The sequence below is a fragment of the Herpailurus yagouaroundi genome, unplaced genomic scaffold (assembly GCF_014898765.1).
Source record: "Herpailurus yagouaroundi ecotype Mexico unplaced genomic scaffold, PumYag 197, whole genome shotgun sequence".
Classification (NCBI taxonomy): Eukaryota; Metazoa; Chordata; class Mammalia; order Carnivora; family Felidae; genus Herpailurus; species Herpailurus yagouaroundi.
In genome coordinates this window covers 29,625,722-29,635,805 of record NW_024412428.1, presented here as the reverse complement: position 1 = coordinate 29,635,805, position 10,084 = coordinate 29,625,722, and the positions used below count along the sequence as shown (strand labels likewise).

General features: G+C 45.5%; 1 protein-coding gene across 1 annotated transcript in view; it reads right to left on the bottom strand.

The window, feature by feature from the left end:
• Positions 1–682: 682 nt before the first annotated feature.
• Positions 683–10,084, bottom strand: part of LOC121013037 (protocadherin-8-like) — a 43,294-nt gene continuing 33,892 nt past the window's right edge. Inside the window, exon 4 of the mRNA XM_040448597.1 lies at positions 683–1,442. The gene's annotated coding sequence lies outside the window, so the exon portion shown is untranslated. The remainder of the gene's footprint in view (positions 1,443–10,084) is intronic.

Sequence of the window (10,084 nt, the reverse complement as noted above, 5' to 3'; positions counted from 1 at the left end):
CGCTCAGGCATCAGGGAAGTTGAGCAACAGGAGGGGCTACCCTGGGACGCACAGGAAACATGTGACTAGGTAAGGAGGCTAAATGGCCACTTGAGCCCAAGCAAGAGGCAAGAGACACACGCGGAGATACATCTGCTCTATTCCACGGAGCGGAGACGGGGACGTCGTCCCCAACCCAGCCCCCAGCGTCGCCCTCCTCTCTTCTGCCAATTTAAGCTTTTTCCCATCGTTCTGCTCCCACCCGGTTTGCATGTGAAAGCGGCACAGTGTGGACATCATTAAAAGTATCGTGACTGGAGGCTGCAATGAGACGCTGATAGTCCTATTAAGCAACAGATTTCATAAACAAATGCAACTCATTCTGCCTGCAGCCTGACCACTGTCTGAGGAGCACTGCTGAAAATAATGCACCTGCTAGGGTGCTGCTTGAAGTTTCCGATGCCACGGAGCCCCAGCAAGTCACAAAGAACCAGGAGCTCTGCCAAGGGCTTGCTGTGGCCACACGGTGGTGAATGAGCCCCCCCTTTCCCACCCTGCCCCACATCGCCCCCCCAGCCCCCCCCCCCAGAAAGCCCGAGCGTCCCAGTTGCTGTTACTGCCTTGGCTACAAAGCCATCGGAGCAGCCAACCGGGGCAAGGGCCTCCCGAGAAATGACAGATTGAAAGGAAGAAATACTGTGCACTTGCTTGAGGCGAGTTATTTTAATATAATGCCGAGATGACAGCTCTCTACATTTAATCATCAGACTCCTGATTTTTTTTTTTTTTTTTTTTTTTTTGCCACGACATTCGAATTTCTCACAATTTGGAAAACGTTCCTTTTCTACCCATGCCTGACAGTTGCATGTTTGCAAAAAAAAGTCTGTAAACTTCTCCAATTATTTTTAATAAAATGTAGATGATTGTCTACCTCAGCCCTCTGTCTCCCAACAGCCCCCCCCCCAACCCACAGCCATTGGAAGGCGTGGGCCATGCCCCCCAGGCAAGGTCTCTGCCACTCTGTAGTTTGCCCCGAGCTACTAACTTGCCACTCAGAAGGCTGGCCTCTCTCTTAGTCACCTACATTATGACCATTTCTTTTTTAATGGTGTCTATGATCAGCACTGTCAGAGAGAGACTACCATTTGATTATCTGTGCCGACGTGGGCTAAAGCAGGCCGGCTGGCCCCCGGTCACAGCGACATCTCAACGTGGGGCAGACGTGAAAATGGACATCAGCCGAAGTCTCTAGTTTGCTACTTCCTAACAAGGTGGGGCTGTATTACTTTCACACCCATTTCTTCTGAACAGATAAGAAAGAAGCTGAAACAGGGACACACAGTATCTTCGTTAAAGATGCGCGGCAGGACGGGACGGCAGCCAGGACCCCCACTCAGTGTGCAAGTGACTCGGCACGTTTGTTCTTTCACAAACTTTCAGGGAGCGTCTCCTGTCTGGAGGCCCTGGGGATGAGAAGATAAATAAGATATGGGTGCTTCTCTAGAAGAGTTAACAAGGCAATAGAGCAGACAGACAGGTAAATAAATAATTTGAGCGCAGTGTGGAAGGCGACACAATCCAGGGAAGCTCAAAGAGAAGGGAGGAGGGCCTCTGCCTGCTGCCAGAACCATGCAAGTGACAGGAAAGAGCCAGGAGTGTCTCAAGAGCAGGCTGTCTTTGGGGAGGAAAGAGCACAGGCCACCGAACGGAGGCGGCATCGGGCAGGACAGCTGGAAGGGACGATGGCGGTGAGAAGGGAGATGACTTTAGTGGTTTTCTGACTATTGAGGGTCTGACACGCGGCCCAAAGCAGCCTGGACGAAGCTCTTATATGTCCCCAACCCTTCTCCCCCTGGCCTCCACGAAAGGACAACCCCAAATCAACACCTCTTGGGGCAACACCACCCCACTGTGTGAGAAACCAACCACGGTGCCTTCTACAGGGCTGAGGAGCCCTGAGGTTAAGGAACCCACTGCTGGTGCCCGAGTTACAAGAGTGAACTTTGCTCTTCTAGGAGGCAGCTACAGACACTCAGCCTGTTCCTGGACTCGTGAAATACGTCCCCACACGCCCAGCAATGCTTTGTCCACCTTCAACCACAGCCTTCCCCACCGGGCCACCGGGCTGCGCTCATTAACTGCAGCGGGGGCCTCTCAGAGAGAATGAGGCCATCATTAGTCCCCCTTCCCTGTCACCTGAAAGAGAAGTGCTGACATTCGTTCCCCTGGAAGAGTGACAAATCACAGCCAGGGAACCGGTGCCAGGAGAGAGCCCCGAGAAGCCACCTCCCTCCAATCTCATTTTCACCCATTTCTGAAGCGCAAAGCTGCGACTTGAGAATGGGTGGTTGTGATAATGACACGAGGCACTTTGCAGATCTGGGTTAGCTTCTGGATGGTATTCAGAGTAAATAATTAGCGCTTCTTTTCAGAGATCTGAGCTCTGAAGCTCCATTCACTCACCAGAGACAATGGGCGGGGGCGCTGGAGTCCTCCCGAGGATGTCCATGGAGATAAGCAGCATCCCCTGCTTCATCCCCAGGATTTGGAGGACTGTATTTGACACTCCACACCTGGCCCCACAGCACCGGCGGTGCTAAGGGGACAATTCCTGTACTCGGCCCTCTCAGAATTCCTGGGCAGGTCATTGCTTTGTAAACCCAAAAGGGCGGGTGCCTGCTTCTTTGTGAAAGATCCCGTTCCTTCCAGCACCTGTCCTGTCTTTGCAATTCCCCTCCCTTCTCCTGCCAGGTGCTACCTTGAGATACAAATGAAGCTAAAGGAGCCCAAACTCTTTTACACGCTATACACTTCAAAGGGAAACTAAAATCTCTTGAGGTGACTGTATTTATTCTAGCACAGCTCAGTATCACCACTGCCATACCCCCTCGCCACAGGTTCCAAATGAAAAATTTTGAGGGCTATTGAACACACTGCAAGTTTTCGGAGCAAATCGTGGAAAGTTACTTAGCACAGTTGTCTCCGTAATTGTGATCCATTAGAGAAGCGTGCGGTGTTCAGCAGCCCTCAGCCTTGCACTTGTTCGGGCGGCGGGGCAGCAGGGGTTAGGATTCCGCACCGCAGTCCATTAGCACCAGCAGGGAGACGGCAGCCTGACGGCCGCATCCCAGCGAGGCAGGCTCTGCAGCTTCGTCCTATTTGGTTTAATGGATCTGTTTCCCATATCAGAGGGTCACAAATAGATGAGGATAAAACCACCGCCACGGTGATGATGCCTTTGAACTGGCCTGGTGTGCTCGAGAGGGCTGTCTTCCTCTCTTCCACCCACATGCCCAGGATGCTGGACTGCAGGGTCCGTGTGCATCCTCCGGGGTCCTTCTTAGCCTGGAAGCAACTACAGTGTTTCCCCTCTACCACCTTCATGGCCCCGGTCTCCATGGCCATGCCCTGCCTTCTAGCGTCACGATCTACGTCAGCAGCAAAGCCCCCGGATATAAAAGGGGCCGAAGACGTTCTAACATACGCGTTTTGTCTTCAGTTTCTCATTCGGCTACGCACGTGTGAATGCCCTCGTGCTCCCTAATTCACTCATGGGAAGAGCATGGCACGGAAGAACGAGAAGAACCGAAAGTTATCCTAAATCCTGTGCTAACTATGGGACAGGCAGACAAAAAGTACAGATTTGTAAACGTTGTTTTTATTCTTCATTAACAACCCTGTAAGGGACCTCTGATCATTATCCCCGTTTTGCAGGTAAGCAAACTGAGGCCAGAAGAGGCACTTATTAAGCAGATATTCTTGACTGCAGAACTATGTGTATTATTATAAAAACTGTGGTAGTGGCCAGAGTTGAAAGCCTGGATGTTATCTTCTGGAGCAGAGGAAAGAACTCAAATTCCAGAATGAGACAGGCCAGGGTTAAAATTCCACCTCCCCTACTGATTAGCTATGAAATTTTATGCCATTCTCTTAAGGTATCTGGGCTTCAAGATAACTGCACCTAAGATTGATTTTTGTAAGAATTTCATATAAAAAAATATATCATGGGCTGAACACAGGGTAGACCCTCAACATAGGCCTCCGTCCTGCCCCTAACTCAACTGCACATCTCATGAACCACAACATTGGCTGGTGAATTACTCATGATCACCCAGTGTTACCTTATGGTTATTTTATTTCTCACCATTAAGATGTACAAATGAAAGTGGTAGGGGCAACATGCCTACCTTCACTTCTACTCAAGGAAGGGCATAAAATAATGACACGAACCACCAAAATACCTAGAATGATTATCTGTGCATAAAAAATGTTTACAGAGAAAAATCTCAGTTAACCAAAACCAAAGCAGGATCAGTTAGCTAGGATTTCTTCTCTCTTGGCCTAAAGAATTGTGAAACAAAGAACAATACAAGCTTTCCTAAAATAGAATGTGCTACCTGGTAAAGTAATGAGGTCCCCGTCACTGGATGTAATCAGGCAAGGGCTGGACAATCAACTGTAAGAGATGTCATAAAGAGGATTCATGCACAGGCCAAGGGTTTGATGAGATCAGCGATTTTCAAACTTTTTAGCAACAGAGCATGAAAGAGATATAAATGGAATTGCTTGAGGTAAAGAGAGGTGGGAAGGCCTGACCCCCCATGAAGGTGCTGAGGAATCCCTATGAAATCTCAGGGCTCAGGAATCAAGCCAGTAAGAAAAGCCAGTATTTGATAACATCTTGCAGTTTGCAAAGTCTTCCTGTGCATGCATGTTGTCTCACAGCAGAGTATGTTACAATGTGAGTTCACACATGCTCTATGGGACTATAAGCTTGGTAGCCCAAATAAGGTGGCATGAAATGATTTAATTTTAACTGGAGTGATATCATGAGGCTAAGGGAGAAAGATGCCGGAGGGTCTGGATGGAGGGGTTGAGGAAGGGACGCAAGACATATTGGCATCCTAGACCTTCTGCCCAGGAGGAGGGGTATGTTTCCAGGAACAACTGAGTCGCAGCAAATACAGCCTTTAAACTCTCTACCAGTTCTGAGGCCTCAGAACAGCCAGGCAAACAGCCCAGAAAAAAAATAATGCAGAACACAGAGTTCATTTTTGGCAATAAACACCTGCCACTAGAATTTTGCAACGTGCACCCTATAGGAAACTGAGGTTCTAAAGTCCAACCTTACTGATAAATCTGTGCAATAATAAAGTTGAATTGCAGTGTGGCAAGAATTACAGCAATATGGGAGTGCCTGGGTGGCTCAGTCGGTTAAGCAGCCAACTTCGGCTCAGGTCATGATCTCACGGTCCCTGAGTTTGAGCCCCACGTCAGGCTCTGTGCTGACAGCTCAGAGCCTGGAACCTGCTTCAGATTCTGTGTCTCCCTCTCTCTCTAGCCCTCCCCCGTTTGTGCTCTGTCTCTCTCTGTCTTTCAAAAATGAATAAATGTTAAAAAAAATTAAAAAAAAAGAATTAGAGCAATATGGTTCATGGAAGCTCATACTTGAAGTGGAAATTGTGTGCAACCACCAACAGATAAGCCAAGATTTTTCTGCAATTTGCAAATTAGCCCTTCTTATATAAAGAATTTCTCATTCCTCTAAGAACAGTCCTAGGACTCTGAACTGCATTAGCCCAAGTTCTTAATTGCCATTACAGAATCCAGTAAGAGTAAACAAAAATAAATTTCATACTGCATACACATATTGTTCACAGAATCACTGGGAGGCTGAAGAAACAGGTAAACAGATGATTCTGGGCTGAGCTTTCAAGAATTATCCTCAAAATTCAGAGCCCAGGAAAGGACCACCAAGGCAGCTGCTGTCACAACGACTCATTCCTGAACCATGAAGCCTCCACCATGATCTGTGACAGTAAAAGGGATCGATTCCAAATGAAAGCCTCACATGTATGCATCTAATGAATGGAACATAGGCATACACAGAACCCGAGCCACAAGGGAGTCTGGAAAATGTGACTGTTAGTGTTCTATTCTCTCAAAGACAAGGAAGCACTTTTAGAAGAGGGTTGGAGTGAGTAGGGAGCAAACCAATCCATAGTATCCACCGACCCAAGACAAAAATTAAAACAAATAGGATCTGGGAAAGGACTGAAAACTTCACAATTCCCTTAGCCACATTTGGCTAAGAGTTTCAGTTGTCACTTACTGAAGAGGGACTGGAATTAACACGAAGTCATACTATGGAATATATCCAGTTGGCTGTATTATGTATGTTTGCTCCAATTTTTATCATAAGCTGGAAATATTTTGCTCTAGAATATATGTGTTTATCTGGTCTCAAATCCAGTCTGAAATCCTGAATTGAAAGAGCCCTTCCAGATGGAGACAGCATGGTGAGTTTGAAAAGAGAAAGGCCTTTGGAGTCAGAAAACCCAAAGTCTGAGTTCATCATCAGCACTTCTATAATCTAAAGACAGTTTGTTACTAACTCTGTAGAAAGTTCTATTTCCTCTTCCGTAAAAATGAAGATGTTGTTGCCCACCTTCAAAGTCATGGTGGTAACTGAGGGAGATGTGGTCAATAGTTTTTAAAACAGTCTTGCACAGGGGCACCTGGGTGGCTCAGTCAGATAAGCATCAGACTTTGGCTTAGGTCATGATCTCACGGTTCCGTGAATTTGAGCCCCCATCAGCCTCTCTGCTGTCAGTGTGGACGGAGCCTGTTCCAGATGCTCTGTCCCCCTCTCTCTGCACCTCTCCCACATGTGCTCTCCCTTTTTCTCCCTCTCCCAAAAATAAACATTAAGAGGAAAACTTTAAAACAGGCTGACACAAAAGAGGCTCTTAGTAAATGTTTGGTGTTTCCCCATCCCCGTTCTTGTTAATTAACCAAGAAAGTCCCAACTAACAGTTGTACAGAAGTCCTGTGTGGCCCAAAATAAACCAACCTGGTAAGTGGTAATCCTTACGAAATGATAGCTAAATTAAACCTATTTTCAGTTAAATGTGTCTCTGACGGAAAAACAATCCCTTATGTCCCAATGAACACCCAAAGATTGTTTGAGATCTTTTAGGCAACAAAAAGACTTCAAGTAACCTTTTTTTTGTTCATTAAAATGAGAAAGTGGCCCCCAATATTTTTAGAAAGAATTTCAACAAGAGCATGGGCCCTCTGAGAAGCAGATCATAGGACAGGATAGGAATGGGGGGACGCTGAAGTGGGAAATTGCACCTGTGAAAGGTAAAAAGAGAAGGAAGCTGGGTGGGGCAGGGAAAGCTTTCAGTCTGTGATGCAGATCTGACCTATGAGAAAGTAAAGGGCAGAAGAAGTAGGATTGGGTAGGGAAAGCCTCAGAACATGGTGCAGTCCTGACAAAGTCTTGGCCCACAGAAACTCCAAAGCAAGGATTTCCCGGTAGATGTGACCTGGTATTCCCACCATACTTAGTCCTTGACTGGATGCCTACGCAGGAAGAGTTGGCCTCACTCTACCAAGCTGAGGAGGACCCCAATGGCACTAACAACAGAAGCCAGTCAGCTAACGGCATGCCTTCAACTCAAGGGCAGGCTCTTCTCAAAGCATCATCCACGTAGCCCACAGAGGTGATCAAAAGTGATCAAAAACTGATTATGCAAACACCATCATAACAAACACTGCCATATTCAAACACTGTCATATAAGAACTGAAGGTTAACCATAATTAGAAGCTGTTGATTTCCTCACTCAATAAATATGGTAACAAGTATTTACTCTGAGTCAAAAGCACTGGAGTTGTAACAGAGATTAAGAATAAGATCAGTGCTCTCACGGTGGCTTACGTTTTCGTGGGGAAGAGGCCGAGAAACAAGCAATGCTATGTATGAACAGTGACTGTGTGAATACTTTCATTTGGTAACTTTAAATTGGGTGGTGGTGGAAGGAGGTGATAACTGAATAATGAAAGGAATGACAACCATGTAAAGTTCTTGGGGGAGCTTAATGCCAGCAGAATTAACAGCTGGTATATTAACAGCTGGTTTCTTTCCTTCTTTCTTTCTCTCTTTCTTTCTTTCTCTTTTTTCCTTCCTTCCTTCCTTTCTCTTTCTCTCTCGTTTTCTTTTCCTTCCTTCCTTCCTTCCTTCCTTCCTTCCTTCCTTCCTTCCTTCCTTTCTCTTTCAACCTATTTAGAAGCCATCCTCCAAAGAACAGCCTCCAAAGGCCATCGTCTTTGGATAAGGTATAAAACTAAGGACCCACATACCAAGTGACTCTAAAAGAAATTCTGGCACCACAATCAAAATGAGACACAGGCACAAGCAGGAGAGGCACTGAATGCTTAGTTGAAGACTTGAAGTTTCTGAGTCCTCCCTACAGCTATTCCACTCTTCAGAGGTTCAGATTCAGTGGAGACATGTCAATCCCAGAGCTGCTAAACCTCAGGCAGCCACCTGCTACGAGAGTCACTCATCCCATGAAGTCATGAAGCAAAGTTGGTAGCAGGCTCAAATATCAGCTGTGGCTTTGCTTTCCATAGAAAGGGTAATAATAAGCACAGCTCCAAAGGCTCATCAGCCATATCCCTTCCCATTGCTATCCATGTGTACTCAGTGTGCCAGGGGACTGTCTCCCTAACCTTTGAGATTATGGTGCAGAAATGCACATGAGTCCCATTCATAGGTAAACCTGAACCTGTCATTCAGACCATGGAAACCCGCCCGTAACAGACCAAGGGATATGTCTTTCTGATTAAGAAAGTATGTGTTATATTTAAGTATTTGAAGAGAAAGATTTCTCATGTTGTAGTATTCTCCACCTCCCCCTTCTCTTTATGCTTATTTCCATGACATGAGTCCATAGTAGAAACCACTGACAGATGAAGATTAGTGCTTCACAAGTACAGCAGCTCCACGAAGCTCTGAACTAAATATATGGGAGAAAAATAGTGTACCTACTCCATCCTGGGAGAATGATTTGACCAGCCTGTCGAAATGCATAAACCCTGCTTACATGAAAGTCACAGACACCTATCTTAGTGGTTATCTGTGGTTGAGTTGAAGTTATTTCTAAAACCAAATCAATCCAAGTGATGACTGGACTGCTCCTTTCCACAGCAACATTTCAGTCTTCTTTCCCAAACTTTCCCAAGACATGAGGTTCTTAAACTCCTGTGTGCTCAGGTTACTCATGACAGAGGATTATTAATTCTGATCCCTTTACAATTTGGAACTTCAATGAAATCTTCCTATTTCTCACCTCTTTAACCTAGCACAGATTTGACGCCTCTCAGATTAATTTTGGTGATGAATCCGATTTCAAAGAACATTCATCCAAAGTTGAACCCGTGCACCTGCTAATGTATTTCAGTACTTTTACTAATAGCTTTAGAGAGCTTTTTAATTTATATTTCACTGTATATTAAGATATCCTCCTTCAGTTCGCCTGCCTTTCTGTGAGAACATTTTTCATATTTCAGATTAGGACACCAAACACTAGGACGAAATGGATGAGATCATTTTAAATATTATGCAGATACCCACGCAGGTCAGGTATTTTAATATTTTCTCATCTCTAATTTATTTCTGTACTTGTTGAATGTGGCTTCTCATATGTCCTTTTAAGTATCTTCTTAATTTTAATGACATTTTAGAAAATTATTTGAGTATGTTCTGTGCGAAGAACTTTTTATGTAATGGGAAAAGGCCATGGGGGTAATGAAGTAGAAACTATTCTGGTCTGGAGTTTTTAGCAAATAAGGACACAGAATGCTGTTATCAGTATGTTCACTGGCCTTGGGCAAATCACTTAACCTCTATGTAAAATGGGTCAGTTGATGTTCATCTCATCGCCATCTCCAAGACAAACCTCAGAGTCATCATCTATTCTGCATTCTCCCACATCTCATGTGTCTTTTTCAGTTCCGTTGTTTTTCAGTTCTGTCCCCATCATTTCTTCCCTGTGGGCCCTTTCCTGTTTAAGCCCCTATCACCTCGACAGCTGCTACAGCTTTCTACTCGGTCTTCTGGTCACGGGTCTCTTCTCCTAAAACTCACAGTTCCTCTAAGACTCAGATCTGATCATAACATTCACCTTCCAACAAACAAACAAACAAACCCACCCTTAGTGGCTTTCTTCCCTACAGGAGAGTCCATTCAATTCAATAACTCCTTCTTGAATATCTCTCAAATGCCAGGAGCTCCTCAGCTAGACAATGAAAGACCTT